Source organism: Coenobita brevimanus, chromosome 54 (assembly GCF_032717465.1).
Source record: "Coenobita brevimanus isolate Jiangsu-jjx chromosome 54, ASM3271746v2, whole genome shotgun sequence".
NCBI lineage: Eukaryota > Metazoa > Arthropoda > Malacostraca > Decapoda > Coenobitidae > Coenobita > Coenobita brevimanus.
The window spans coordinates 8,967,855-8,983,639 of record NC_137007.1 but is presented as its reverse complement, the minus strand read 5'-3'; the positions used below and the strand labels follow the sequence as shown (position 1 = coordinate 8,983,639).

General features: G+C 41.0%; 1 protein-coding gene across 1 annotated transcript in view; it reads left to right on the top strand.

Annotated features, from left to right (window-relative positions):
- Las (lipoyl synthase, mitochondrial) overlaps positions 1 to 15,785 on the top strand; it is a 226,933-nt gene that overhangs the window by 91,587 nt on the left and 119,561 nt on the right. The window lies entirely within an intron of this gene.

The window sequence follows — 15,785 nt, the reverse complement described above, 5'->3', positions numbered from 1 at the left end:
CCCAAGTCCCGGACGTTGCTTTGGCTCTATCACGTCGGATCTTGGAGGGGTTACTGTATGTCCCAAAATCATCCACAGCAATGGAAAGGAAGAAAGAATGGTTTAACAATAGGTGCAAAATGGCACTTGAGACAAGAAAAAGAGCATGGAATAAAGTGAGAAGATATAAAGAAAGGGATTGGGAGGAATACAAACTGGTTAGAAAATGAATATGTAAGGGTGTGGAGAGAGGAAGAAAGGAAATACAAAAAAGATATTGTAACTAAATGTAATCAAAGATCCTAAACTATTTTATAGGTTTGTAAATGGAACAATTGAAGTTAAGGATAGCATAATACAATTGAGGGATGGAGATGAAACTGATGAAAGAGAAGGAGAATTGTGCTAAATAACGACCAACAAGCTGCAGTCAGTCTGTGTGTTGGAAGAGGAATTAAGGGAAGCTGAAATGGAACCCAGGATGACGAGAATGGCAGAAATTGCAGTTGACATAAATGAGGTGCCACAGCTGATGAGGGACTTGGATGTGAGGAAAGCAATGGGACCAGATAGTGTGGCTGGATGGATCCTGAAAGAATTTGCTGACCAATTAGTGTGGCCTGTTTGTGTCATCATTGAAAGCTCTCTGGAAAACGGACAGTTACCTGAAGACTGATAAAGAGCAAATATTGTGCAAATCTTGAAGGGAGGAGATAGGGAAGATCCACACAATTATAGACCTGTATCACTTACTAATGGTGTTTGTAAAGTCTTTGAGAAAATTATTAGAAAAAGATGGATTAAGTATTTAGAAGAAAATGAAATGACAACACCAAGACAATTTGGTTTTAGGGAAGGAAAATCTTGTTTTATCAACCTATTAAGTTTTTATACTAGGGTAATAGATGTCATGCAAGAGAAAGAGAGGGGTGGGCAGATTGTATCATCTTGATCTCAAGAAAGCATTTGACAAGGTGCCCTATAAGAGATTGCTGTGAAAGTTGAAGACCTTTGGAGGGGTGCATGGGAAACTATTAAAGTTGATGGAAGATTATCTGATAGGAAGGCAGATGAGAACAGTTAAAAGAAACAAGGTTTCGCAATGGAAAAATGTGACCACTGGAGTGCTCCAGGGTTTTTTCTTGGCCCCAGTAATGTTTCTGATATACCTGGTATATAAATGATTTGCCTGAAGGCTTGAATAGTTACATGAGTATGTTTACAGATGATGCTAAAACCATGAAACATATTAAATGTATTGATAGTTGTAAAAAAGTAGAAGAGAACTTGGACAAACTCCACAGCTTGAGCCAGAACTTGAAAATGGATTTCAGTGTCAAGAAGTTTCATGTTAGAAATGGGAATGAGTGAAAAAAGACTGCATTAGACATATGGAATGAGCAGTGAGATAATTAGTAAGAAAAGATGAGAAGGACTTGGGAGTGATTATTCAGGATGACTTGTTATCAGAAAAGCATATAAACGGAATCGTTGGAGGTGCTTATGGATTACTGACCAACATGAGAGTGGCTTTTAACTATATGGACGAGGAAATGCTAAGTGCATTCATAGTGACCATGATAAGACCAAGACTAGAGTACGGGGGTGTGGTAGGTCACCTCGTTTGAAGAAGTATAGTGATAAACTGGAGAGGGTTCAATGGATGGCAAAGGATAATAGATCTTTTCCACGTGACGTAGCGAGTCATGTGACTTTTGTTTACGGTGCCATGTTGGACGGTAAATTGTTGGACGTCTAGAGGGAGAATTGCAGAATCAACAATGGTATTCCACTGTTGTGCCTTTGGCTGTAAGACAAGGTAGAAAACTGGAAGTGGGGTAAACTTCTACCGGTGTTAGCCAATAAAGAAAGGCGAGAGAAGTGGATAGCTGCCATGAAGAGGAAGAATTGGTAGACAGCAGCCCACTCCTGGCTCTGTTGCAAGCATTTCACATCAGGTTATCCGATGATTTGTGAGTAGACATGGGCATATTAACCATTCTTAGTTTCTGGTGTCGTGGGATATCCTAATTGTGTTAATGTCAGAGTCCAAGACCCACACAGCCATAAGTGTGTGTGGGAAAAGAGGAGGAGGGTCCATGTCACAGGCCTTGTTTTGATATTATTCCAGAGTTTCATGTAAACCAAATCTGACATAGCAGTGATGATCAAGAATGTTAGATGGGTAAGTAAAACTGATTAAATTACAGGTTAGGTCATACTTGAAATTAGGTTAGGTTAGGTAAGGTTAGGTTACGTTTGGTTAGATTGAAGCTTATATTTTTATTTTTTCAATGTTTTTCACTGTGATTCATTTGAAACTGATATTTGTGTTATGGTGGATGATTTTAACCCTTTAACCGCGGGCATTGTTTTGCCCCGACTGGCCTCTCCCGCGGGGGTTTCGACCAAAATGTAAACAAACTTTAAACCTTTATAACTCTGCACAGAATAAATCTAGAGCGAAAAATAAGGTACCATTAGAAAGTACTAACCTTCGGCTTTGCAATGATGTAGGTTTCATGATTTCGTTGACTATCACTGGATGGGCAGTGCCATTAGAAGTGAGCGATCTAAAATCACTATTTTTTGCTCACACACCATTACCTTCGCTCATACACCATTACCAAATGCTAACCTCATTCTGATAATAATACTATAAACATGTATGAACACTGCACATACGATAAACACCCACTCTGTGTTCACTGAGGCAGGTAAAAGGCACTGTAATTACCCGCACTTCACTGCCACATCAGCGGTGTTGTAATCACTATTTTTCGCTCACACACCATTACCAAATGCCAACCTCATTCTGATAATAATACTATAAACATATATGAACACTGCACATACGATAAACACCCACTCTGTGTTCACTGAGGCAGGTAAAAGGCACTGTAATTGCCCGCACTTCACTGCCATATCAGCGGTGTTGTAATCACTATTTTTCTCTCACACACCATTACCAAATGCCAACCTCACTCTGATAATAATACTATAAACATATATGAACACTGCACATACGATAAACACCCACTCTGTGTTCACTGAGGCAGGTAAAAGGCACTGTAATTGCCTGCACTTCACTGCCACATCAGCGATGTTGTCACTCACACAGCTGGACAGATACTGATGCGTGTTTGGTCCGGGGTGGGGTGGGGGGCCCAGGGTGTGGGAGGTGGGGCCCCATGGGGGGGGAGGAGGGAGGTGGGGGTTGGCTGGAGTGAAAGAACTTAATAGCTACTCTCCCTTGAAACAATTGGCGCACGGAAAAAACGCGAGGTATTCAAAATATTCACAAACATTCGAGAATGACACCCGCGGTTTGGTCCAGTTTTTGCAATGTCATTCTGGAATGACACCCGCGGTTAAAGGGTTAATAATAATGCAGCACAGAATATTGTTCAAAACTTCAGTATAAAACTTATATACCACTGTGAGCCTGTGTGCTAAACAATGTTGCAGTTAAAACTGAAGCAAAATTACTAGTACTACTATTTATAATTTTCTATTTTATTTAGAAAAGAATGTTGCTTCACAGAAAGCAAAACTGTCAGTACATGCTCCAATTAAATGTACATTTTCCACTGAGTGCAAAAATACTTTAATTACAAATAAGAGGATAAATAAATAATGTACTTATATCAATAGTCCTCTATATTTTTCTTTTACCAGATATGTAGCTACTAAGATTTTTTTTTTTGTTAATATAAAATGTAAAATCATAAAAACTATATTCTTGAAGTCTTTTAGTTTTATGTTGTACTCATCAGCATGAATTAAATAACCTTAATTTAAATTTGTGCCAATGTCATGTTTCAGTTGTAATGTAAAAGTTAACTTCAGGAGTAGTTTTGACAGTTTTGGCCTGTACAATCAATTATGCATTTTATGTAAAACTACTTAAAACATCAGTATATAGGCTGTGTGTATGTTTTTAGGTCTATAACTACTGAAATTTCCAGAATAAGTAAATTTTCTTGGAAAATTTCCAGAATTACACCCAACTCACCTTGAAGCTTAAAATTTTCATTTTTAAATATTTTATAGTGTGATTAATTTGAATCTGATATTCATTTCTGTCGGAAATTACTTTTTTTTTTTTAAACCAAGCTAACCCAACCAACTTAACCTAACCTGACCTAACTTAGGACCTAACTTAACCCGCCCCATCCCGACGTTTTTGGACCTTTTTTTTTTGGGGGGGGGGGCCTCAAACATCCACTTTTGGTGAGAAACCTCGAAAATTCATAGAGAAATCGCTCACCTGAGGTTTAAAACACCCGATTTAGGTACAAGTACTTCCTTACCTGACTGGGTTTTCTAACAGGCTGGCACCAAAGAAAACGAGTTCTTTGGGAGGGTAACTATTTTATCCACTCATAAACAGTATTTATTTATTTACTTGGTACGAATTTATATGTAGTACAAGAGGATATTGGTTTTCAAACAGTAATATAGGCATTATAAGCATTGTTTCACTCACTAACTCATCACCATTCATGATCTTTTTTTTCCCACATTACCTGATCATCATTTCTGACTGTTTCTTCCTCTAATGCTGTGTAAACTTTGTCCTCCACATTGTCATCGATTGGGGAATCACTCGCCCTGAATGTCTTTATTGGCCAGGTCACTGGTAACAGGTGAATTGCCGAGACAATGGCGTGCAGGGGGGGGGGGAGAGATTATGCAGTGTAAGACATTGTTGCTGCTTGGCATCTAGTAGAGGAATAGAGGAAGGTGTCCTGTGTATACATACCAAAAATCACGCGCGAAATCACTCACGAAAATTGAAAATTGTGCAAATAAGGGACCTTGCAATGTTGCCGCGTTAATTCACGTCGCCGGGACGGCACGGGTTAAGATTAAGATGACATCTAGATAACTACAGTAGGCCAGTAGCCCCACACTAGACAGCTGCCACAAGAGTGTGACTAATTTACCCTGCCTGCAATAGCCCATGCAAGCCCATGCTAGGCAGCTCTCACAGGAGTGTGACTACAAGAATGACAAATTTTGTATGCAACCCATACCTGTCATACGCTTGCAACTTTCTAAATAGGGGGCAAGAGCTAGGGTACATCACTAGGGAACCAATTCATCAACTACTCGATTCCCATTCAGTGTAATGCAATCCCTCCCCTCTTGGCCCCGCATCAATAATTTGCTGATTACCTAGTCGATTTACAAGTACCAGATGTCAGTTCCAGCTATCTACATTGCATATGTACAATATGACATGTCTGTTTACCTTGAAGGATGCCCTGGTGAACATTGATGAAGTGTTTACCAAATAGTGATAATGATCGCCATATCTGAGATCTGATTTCGGTCTCCAGTCCTTGAAACTGGTGAATTTCTCCCTAGATATAGTGTAAGGATCTAGCCCCAAACAATTTATCTTGTTCCTGTACAGATCTTGCTAGCGTTGATTGCTTCGTGTATCAGACAGTTCAATCTCTGACAGCCTTGTCTGGATAGCCATTATTGCAAGGAGTTTGCCGTCCAATATGGAGTCATAAACAAAATCACATGATTTCTGTGACGTCACTGGAAAAGGTCTATACGATGTTTATGGGAACTGACGTGTGAGGAGAGATTGGAAAAACTGTAGTTACCAAAACTGCACGAGAGAAAGGAAATAGGTGACTTGACTGTGATGTTTAGAAATGTAAGAGAACTGCTGGAAAAGGTGGATAGAGATGATCTTTTTGTGTTAGATGATGGAAGAACAAGAGGCCATGACTTCAAGTTGAGGAAAAGTAGGTGTCTTAATGATCTTAAAATGTTCAGTTTCCCAGATAGAAGCATATAGTCTAAGCGATCGGTGCCAAATAGAACTAGAATTGCTCGGATGGTGATGCAAACATGAAACTTGGAACAAATGTCCTTCACAGCATACCTTACAGTTTCAGGGGTGGAGCCATTCAAAAATGTAACAGCCTTGGCAGCAATTGCTAGGCAACAATTTCACCTTAGTGACTAACTATGTATGCCCATCTATTATAACCAGATGAAGTTCTTTTATCTCAAACACTGTCATAAGACAATAAATACACAAAAAGATGAACTAGAATGCCATGTTTGAAAATTATAAAAGCAAATTTGTTATTTTTTTGGTTATAAGGCAATGTAACTACCACAAATGAATAATTGTTATTTTTTTGGTTATAAGGCAATGTAACTACCACAAATGAAGTAATCAAGTTATCCTTAGATATCGCCCTCTTAGGTTTAATGCTGCAAATATCTTGTGTATGATAAATAATGTGTCAGATGATTGTTTTTCAATATGAATAACAGTTTAGTACATCCATGGTTGTGGTGTGAATACTACTTTACAGTTCTCAAAATACGCAAGTACCAGGGATGAAACATTGTTACAGTCTCCTTTTCAAGTACAGTGGGGCACCAATTTTCGCGCCTAATTGGGTCCAAAAATAATGCGCGAAAATGGAATTAGCGAAAGTTGGGGCATTGTCTTTATGGCAAAAAGGCTAATTGGTTCCCGGTTATCCTAAAGTAACATCAGATTTTCATTTTCACTTGCAATACAGTACATCAAATCACTATTGTACATTGCATTGTGAGATACAAACAATAAAAACTGTACAGTACACATTATATGAGGAGAAACATACCACAGAGACCAGGTTGAGGTGTTTAATGGATGTTGGGGGTAAGTATCCGAGGCGCGTGGCGGGTTTATTTAGCCACGCCAGACGTATTGGCGCCACCTCTTGCTGCCTCGCTACCACTCTCTCTCTCTGCCTCCTCAGATGCAACTTGATGCAACACTTCCACTCTGTGCTGAATTTCCCTTTGTGCTAGGTTCTCTTGAACAAATCCATCGAAATCTTCATCCAGGTTAAGCTCCTCTATGGCCATTGAACCGTGAGAATCCAACACAATGGAGCTAGCACGCTCGTACACAATGGCGGGAATGGGTGGACAGAGTGTTGACATGACGTCATTCAAGATGGCGGTGGGTTGCAGGCGGGCGGTGCAGGAAATTCAAAGTTCAAAATATTGTCCCAAACCCAAAATTTGTGCGCGAAAATCGATTTTTTTCAAGCGAAAGTGGAAGTTAGGGAATATTTGGTGCATGCCGCGAAAGTGGATTCCGCGAATCCTGCTGTAGCGAAAGTTGGTGCACTACTGTACAATAGACAGTGCATTTGAGATTCGCCCGTGTGCACTTGCAGTCTGTGCACCTGGATCTGCATGTGCACTGCAGCTCTTTACTATGATAAACCTTTGGTGTCTTCACTTCTCTGCGTCTTTTGAGGGTGTTGAACACTAACAGCTGAGAAATGGTAAGCACTGGCTGAATAAGGTTTCTTTGATGTGTTTGCTCTGTTATGTTAGAGCCATTGATCAGCATACTGACGAGTGACAAAAGTGACTTTGGCACTGATTGTACCTGACTATCCTGGTTAAATGACCTAGAGAATGTAACCTTGTGTGCAAAAATTTCTTTCCTGATTGTTTGAGCAATTTTGGTCATCATTACGCTCACATCATCTCAATCAGCTTCGTATTCCTGTCTCAACACTGTGGCTACATCATCAGGCAAAGAAAGAAACATCTCGTCCTTCATGGTAAGCTCTCATATCAGGAATGTGAATGAGTATCCGGTCCTTTAGGTGAGTACTATTCACTTTAGTGACATCTACTCCTAGCTGGACAAGCCTTTGCTTGTATAACTTTGATAGATCTGCCAGCCTGAACACTTTTACATTCTCCTCCTCCCTTTTTTCCTCAATGTAGCATATAAGCTCTGCTAGAGCTATGTCTTTACATGTTTGGTCATTAGAATCACAAGAGGCATCTTTATCTTGTGCATGTTTTTTGTGGGCCTTGTTGTACAAATTTGCAAGACATCTAACATGGTATTTTGCTTCTATTGCTATGAGATCACCTGAGCTCAAAAATGCCAACAGTTCTTCATCTTGGAGGTCATGAGTTAATCATCGCGCACGACTGTCTAAATCAAATGTACTTACTTCATGTAGCACATTTGATTTAGACAGTTTCAGGCTTAGAACAAACGAAACATATGCGGCCTTTTGTATCTTTAGATATAATTGTATCTCCATCACCACCACCTACACAGCTGTGTGTGAAAATGCGTTTGGAAGTTCCATCCTCAGTCTCAACTTATTTCCTCTTTCTTTCTTTGACACGATTTAGTTTTGTTGTTTTAAACGCATGATTGTGGGACTTATGCCATTTGGCATTTTGTTTCAGAAAGGTGGTTTCTGTGTCATCATCATGGTCCAAGCATGAGATATCAGTTTTCATGGGCAAGGCATTGAGTTCATGAAACTGTTTCAAGTTCTCAGCCAATGATCTGTACCCAACTAGTGTTGGATTGACCAGTGTTTCTTTAGTGTCTAATTTACACAGAATACATTTTGTCCAGTCTATTTCTTGGGCAGCTTTTGGGGTTTTATTTTCCATTTTAGACAGTTAGTTCTCACAAGCAAAATGTAGTCTATAACCACCACCAACTACTGTAGCAACTACACTGTACAGCAATGCATGCAGGATCTGGAAAAAAAAAAAGAAGAAGCAGATTAATGACAGTATTGTGATACCAACTCCAACATACGGAAGTGAAGCTTGGACGTTGTTGGAAGGACACAAGTCAAGAGTGAGAGCAGTGTGAGAGCAGTGGAAATGAGTTATTTAAGAGGAGCCTGTGGAGTCACATGGAGAGAGAGGCTGACGAATGAGGATATAAAGGAGCGTTGTGGTGTTGATGTGGATGTGATAGGAAGCGTTATGAGGAACGCACTGAGGTGGTTTGGCCATGTGGAGAGGATGGAGGGTGAAAGACTGACGAAGAGTGTGTATGTGAGTGAGGTGGAGGGGGAGGCCGAGGATGAGATGGAGGGATGGGGTGGAGAGGTAAATGAGAGAGGGGGGTGTGAGTTGGGAGCAGGGCAATGAAATGGTGGGGGACAGGGCGACTTGGAGGCGATTTGTTTGTGGCCACCCCAAACGGGATTGAGGCATCTGGCAATAGATAGATAGATAGATTAATTACTGTAGTAATATCACGCTATCCATATATCTACATCGTGCAAGAAGCAAATAACAGAGGTTATTCTCCCTACGTGTCAGCAAGTGGGTTGGTGGAGGGTTAGTGCCCCTCCCCGTAAGACAAATAACTCAAAGTCAAATGGCCACCCCTTACGGGATTATGGCGTCTGGCAATAGATAGATAGATAGATCAAGCACTCAAGAATTATAGATATCAACTCAGTATTACCTGAAGAACTGCTGCAACAATTGCTCGGATAATTATTTTTCCCACAGCGCAAGTAATATGTGGGACAGAAATGGATAAAAATATAATTCTTAATCTATCCAAAGTTAAAGGCAAGACATAACAACAAAAATAATTTATTTTTCAAAGGATAAATCAAAATATTGTCATTTTTATAGCTGGTAACCAAGGAAAATTTGTTGCCTAGTAACCATTGCTAAGGCAGTTACATTTTTGATTGGCCCCACCCTTGAAATTGTTAGGTATGATGTGAAGACATTTGTGCCACGTTTCATGCTTGTATCACAATCCGAGCAATTTTTGCACTAATCGTTCAGACTAACAGGTATTTGGAATGACTTCAACAAGAAGGTGGTGCAGGCAAATAACATTCATGTGTTTAAAACTAGACTGAATAAATGTATATATGGAGACATAACAACATGAGCTTAGCTCAGTTCCTGTATACCACAGTTAGGTAAATACAACTAGGTAAATACACACACACACACACACACACACACACACACACACACACACACACACACACAGCTGCAGAGGGAGAGGGATGAAGAATTAGTAAAGGAAATAAACAGAAATGACACAACAATAGATGAGCTGTCAGTTGAGGTAGATTTATTGTGAAATTAAGCAAGTGAAATGAGGAGTACTGGTGGTCAACCATGAGAAGCCTGGGGAGGATTTTAAAAATGATGCAGATACAGTTAAGCAAGCAAGCCGTGTGATAGATCAAAGCAGTGATATTGAAGAGAAGATAGCCCAGGCAAACGAAATAATGAGAAATTGCACAGATGAAGTACAAACTATTGTATGTATGCTGAGATGGTAAAAGTGAAGAATGAGTTAGAAACCAGAGTCAAAGAAAAAAGCATAATAAGGGAAGTGAAAGAAATTTTAAAAAAATAACCTAAAGCTGATTAAGGAATCATCTGAGATAAACAAATCTTTAAAAATCACTGGTAAAAACGAAGAAGAAATAAGAAACAGAATCTCTGGAGACCAAAAGGAGAACATAATGAAAGAAGAATTCAAGGATATCTGTGAGGAATATATAGAGGAATATAAAAGGCTAGGGAAATATGAGAAACAAGTCAAGGCCACTGAAAGTAACATTCCAGAGTGTGAACACTGTAGGAGAAGATGCATTAAAAAATGCTAACAAACTTAAGGAATCAGAGGAATTAAAAAAAGTATGGATAAAAAGATGACTAATGCAAGAGGAATGGGAACTGCTAAAAGAAAAGAGGAAAGAAGCAAAAACAAAAAATGAGGAAAGATCAGAGGAAGAGAGGAGTAATTTTTTTTTTTCTTTTACAAATTAGTAGGGTTACAAGTAGTAGACTCAAACTATGTCAGGTATGTAAACAAAATGATTAAGATGATGTACACAAATGTAGATGGAATGGTATCTAAATTGTTAGAGATAAATGACTACTGTATACCAAAGAAAAGGAGCGTCATGTTATTTGCCTGACTGAAACAGAATTAATCCCAGGGATATCCAATGACACCCTGAGTTTTGAGGAATACAATGTATGGAGAAGAGAAAGAAATTTGAAAAAAGGAGGAGGAGTTATGAAATTAACAAAGAAAAATCTCAGTTTTTTTTTTTTTTTTTTTTTTTTTTTTGAGGAAGAAGGAACCAAAGGCAATGAGCCTGCAAAACTGTTCCCTCCAAGAGAAAAATAAAATACAAGAGAGAGCCAAATTCAAGATCCAATCATTTCGAGATGCCTGGACACACTGCGTTTGAAAGACTGGAGATCATAGGAAGCAGGAAATACAGACAGAGGGAGACAGTTCCAGAGTTGACCTGTTGCATTAGAGAGTTGGACAGAAAAGGGATGAGAGTTTGCTGCTAGACGGGTGCTATGCATACGTTGTAGAGGTGGAGGAATGCATGCAGACAGTTCAGAGGAGCAGTGACCATTGAAGTAGTGATAGAAAAGAGATAAAGATGCAACAGTGCGGCGAAGAGACAGAGGTTGAAAGGAGTCAGTAAGAGGAGGAGAGTTAATGAGGCAAAAAGCCTTTGACTCCACCCTATTGAGAAGAGCTGTATGTGGGGAGTTTCCCCACACATGAGAGTTGTACTCCATGCATGGGCGGATAAAACCCCTGTATAGAGTCAACAATTGTGCTGGGGTAAAGAAGGAATGGAGTCGGCTTAGTACACCCAATCTCTTGGAAGCAGATTTTACAAGAGATGTAATATGATTTTTCCAAGATAAGTCCCAAGTAAGTGAAACCCCAAGCATGTTCAAGGATGATGTAGGATTAAGCTGAATATGCTGAATATGCCCCCACAATAGAATTAATTGCAGTAGAGATCAACACACCTGAAGGGAGAATATTGTAACAAATTTATGTATGCCACCTGAGATAAACACATGGGATAGAGGTGAATATGAAGACTTGGCAGAAAGTACAATACAGAGTTTAAGAGTAAATGCAGAGAAAACAAAAGTGATGGTATCTAGGCCTGGTACTGTCAGAGAAGAAGAGGGAGAGTGGCCATGTGCTATTTATTACAAGGGCGTGGGAAGTAATTCCATCTTATGCAGTGTTTGTGATAATTGATTGCAGAAGAGATTAGCAGTATTAGAGGTGTGCGGTGTGTCAGGGAGAGCATATGAAGATTGCCCGGCAAGAAAGGATTGACCTTGCTGGTGAGTCTCTTGAGTGTGTTTCCGGAAGAGTTTTGTTATTTGGGAGACACGTTATATGCTGGAGGTGGGGCTGGAGCTAGCTCTGTGGCTAGAGTGAGGAGTGGTTGGAAGAAGTTTAGGGAGCGTTGCCTCTCCTGACATTGAGAGGGCTCTCCCTCCATGCTAAGGGATCTTTGTATGTGGCATGTGTTAAGAGTGTAATGCTGTATGGTAGTGAGACTTGGGCATTAAAGGAAGAGCATATTCACAGGCTCAAACGTACAGAAATGACAATGATTAGGTGGATGTGCGGTGTGTCCTTGAGTGCAAGGCCTGGGGGGGGGAGGGCTAGGTTTATGATGGAAGAGTTGGGAGGTAGGATGGGACTGGAGTGTATTGGTGTTGTGATGAGGAGAGGGAGTAGTAGTAGTAGTTGTTCCCTAGGCAGTCCGGCCAAATAACCCCGAGTCCCTTAGGAAGGCCATGGCCGAGACCGGGCTTTCCCACAGAGCTCTCAAAGAGTATATGTTGTGTTGTTGGCGTAGGTGATTGTGTGCAATGCAGTCTTCCATAATGTGCTTAATAGTATGGGGTGCTGTGTTGCATCCTGGACAGGCATCAGCGACAGAGTCATCCAGCCTCTTCTGGTAGCTTAAGAGGGCTGGATGGTGCCCACATCTCAGCCTGGCCAGGTGGACCCTGTCCTCACAAGGAAGATAGGATTCAGAAGGATGGATGTCAGGAGGCCGTGCATGCAGCTGTGTGTTGTCTTTAAGTGACTGAATGGAGCGGCGAGTGTTCTGAGTGTGGATATGCTTCTAGAAGCTGGTCTGAGGTGGGCAAGGGGGGAGAGATGACAGTATTTGTGTATGGTATCGTGTGCTGGGTGTTGTTTTGATGTTCCTTGGTGTGGGTGCATGTGCTGCCATGTACTGTAGTGGATGTTGTGGGTTTGTGGAGGCTGCAGCAAGAAACTGGGTGCCTCTCATGTCTAGGTGATCCTTGACTTTGAGGACTTTGGTTTCTTGATGTAGGTGGTCTGTGGGTGTAGTAGCTGTGCAGCCTGTGATTATTTTTAGGGCCTTGTTCTGTATGGTCTGTAGAGTGTTGTAGTGTGTTTTGGTCAGGTTAGAAGCCCAGGCAGGGCTTGCATAATTCATCACTGAACGTATGTATTGTTTGTATACTATGGTGGTGGTTTCTTTGTTGTGTCCGAATGTTGTATGGGCAAGTGACCTCAAAGCATCGAGTCTTGATGTTATTTTATTTTTAATGTTTGTGATGTGTTGTTTAAATGACATTGATGTATTGTATGTTACACCAAGGATTTTGTGTGTGTGTGTGTGTGTGTGTGTGTGTGTGTGTGTGTGTGTGTGTGTGTGTGTGTGGTAGGGGAGTGTTGTTTATGGTGAGGTGTGGGATGTGACTGTGTTCTGCTGTCCTGTTTGTGAGAAGAGTCACTGTAGATTTGGCTGGGGCTATTTTGAGCCTGTTTGTGGTGAACCATTCGTGTAGCGTGTTGTGGCAAGATTGAATGATGTGTGCAGCTGTGTTTGCGTTTTGGTGTGTACATGTAAGTGTTACATCATCTGCATAGGAAGCTATGTGTATCTGTGGTGTGTGGGATGTGGGTACGTCATGCATGTATAGATTAAAGAGTGTAGGGGACAAAACAGATCCTTGGGGGATGCCGTTTGTGAAGTTTCTGATGTTAGAAGACTGACCAGCAAATGTTATGTGTGCACATCTGCCTGCTAAGTAGTTTACCAGCCATCTTTTTGTGTTATTGTGCATGTTTGTGTTGAGTATTTTGTTTGTGAGGTTGTGGCGGGGGATGGCATCAAAAGCTTTGCTAATGTCTAGTGTGACTAGGAGTGTTCTGTGTGGTGTCCTAGCTGAATTCATGCCATCGAAAACTCTCTGTGTAAGGTCTGTAAGAAGGGTGTTTGTGGAGTGTAGTGGCCTAAAGCCATGTTGTGACTGGGCTAGGGGAATGTGAGATATGACTAGTTGTAGTATCAGTCGTTCAGTGACTTTAGAGGGGGTGCAGAGGAGTGTGATGGGGTGATATGAGGAGGGTAACCTGGGGTCTTTGTTGGGTTTAGGGATAGTGATGATATTGCCATGCTTCCAGATGTTGGGTATTATGTTGTGTGAGTAGCTGTAGTTTGATATGTTGGTGAGTGCTTGTATGCCTTGTGGTCCAAGGTATTTAAGGTGAATGTTGCTTATATTGTCTGGTCCACAGGCAGATGAGTGCTTGAGGTTGTTAATGATGTGCTTCGTCTGGTTGTAAGTGAAAGGTGCATAGTCTGGGTCTGTGGGGAACTGTCCTTTATGTCTGATGATACGTCGGTCTTCCGGATGGGGGGTTAGATGGCTGACTTGTGAAAAGTGATTGATGAGAGTGTTTGCTTGTTGTTTGTTTGAGGGCATGGTGTCTGTTGTTGTGATGGCAGCGTGCGATTGTGTGGTGTTGCTGTTGGAAAGTGTGATGCTGTTTAGTGTTTTGTAGAGTTTGCTGATGTTTGTTTTGTGGTCAAGTGTTTGGAGGTAATTTTTCCAGTTTAGTGTTTGTTGTTCTGATATTTTACTGTTTATCTGAGTGTTGAGTTCTTGTATTTGTTGTATGGTGTCTTGTGTATGGGGTGTTGGGGAGTGTCGCAGTGTGTCCTATTGTCTGATGAGGCCTTGAATTTCTGGTTTGAAGTTGGGGTTGTGTCTCTTTCTGTTGCCTCTAGGGATGTGTCTTTTGTCTGCGTTTTGTATGATTGTGTTGAAAGTGTGCACAGCGGTGTTGATGTTTGTGATGGGTGTACTGTTTAGTGTTTCGAAATGTTGTTCTGTTTCACTTACAAAGGCCTCCCAGTTGGTTCTCTTATAATTAGTGTATGTGTGTTTGTGGCCAGCTAGGGTGATTCTGGTTTTGGTAGTGATGATGATTGGGAGGTGATCAGAACCTAGGGTTTTGACCACTCTCCATGATGTAGTGGGAGCGAGGTTTGGGGAGCAGAAGGTGATGTCTGGAGATGATGGGAGGAGAGGTAGATTGATATGGTTTGGGCATGTGGAGAGGATGGGGGATGATAATTGGGTGCAGAAAGTGAGAGGTGTTAATGTTGGAGGTAGGGTAGTGAAAGGTAGACCGAAAAAGACCTTGGATGAGGTCATTGGGTGCGACCTCAGGGTTAAGGGACTGAATAGGGAGGCTGCCAGAGATCCAGCAGCATGGAGAGCAGTCGTTAGGTGGCCAAGGCTGATGCATGCAAGCATGTTAGAACCTTGAAAAATGAACTACATAATGTGGAAGGAAAATCATAGGGAATCATACTGACTGGAAATTTCAACACACATGAATTGGAATACTCCATATGTAAGAAGCTATGAAAGCATTTGGGATCAAAACTCCTGGATCTTATACAGGAGCTTCTTCTAACACAACATGTAAAGGAAAACACCAGAAAAAGAGGACCAGAAGAACCATCATTATTTGATCATATTTACTAAGCAAGATATGGTAAAAGTCCAGTTATTCGGCAGCTGATTATTCGGTAGATCCAATATTTTGGCAGTTTTGATAAGTACAGTACAATCCCTGCTATCCGGTATCCAGACAAACATAAATCTCAGAACAGTGGGAAAATTCAAGGGCTGGTCGCACCAATTTGAATGGACCGCCAAACTGCCGTTTTGTCACGTGTCACGCGAGGCTGGGTGAAGTCGAACAAAGCGAGGTTAAGGCATTTCTGGCTAATGTAAATCGTTAGTAAATACCCTTAACCAGCCCTCCTCTCCCTCTCTTTTCCCCATTTTAATTCAGTCATTCTCCATACCCTCCACAAATCACCAGTCCGCTT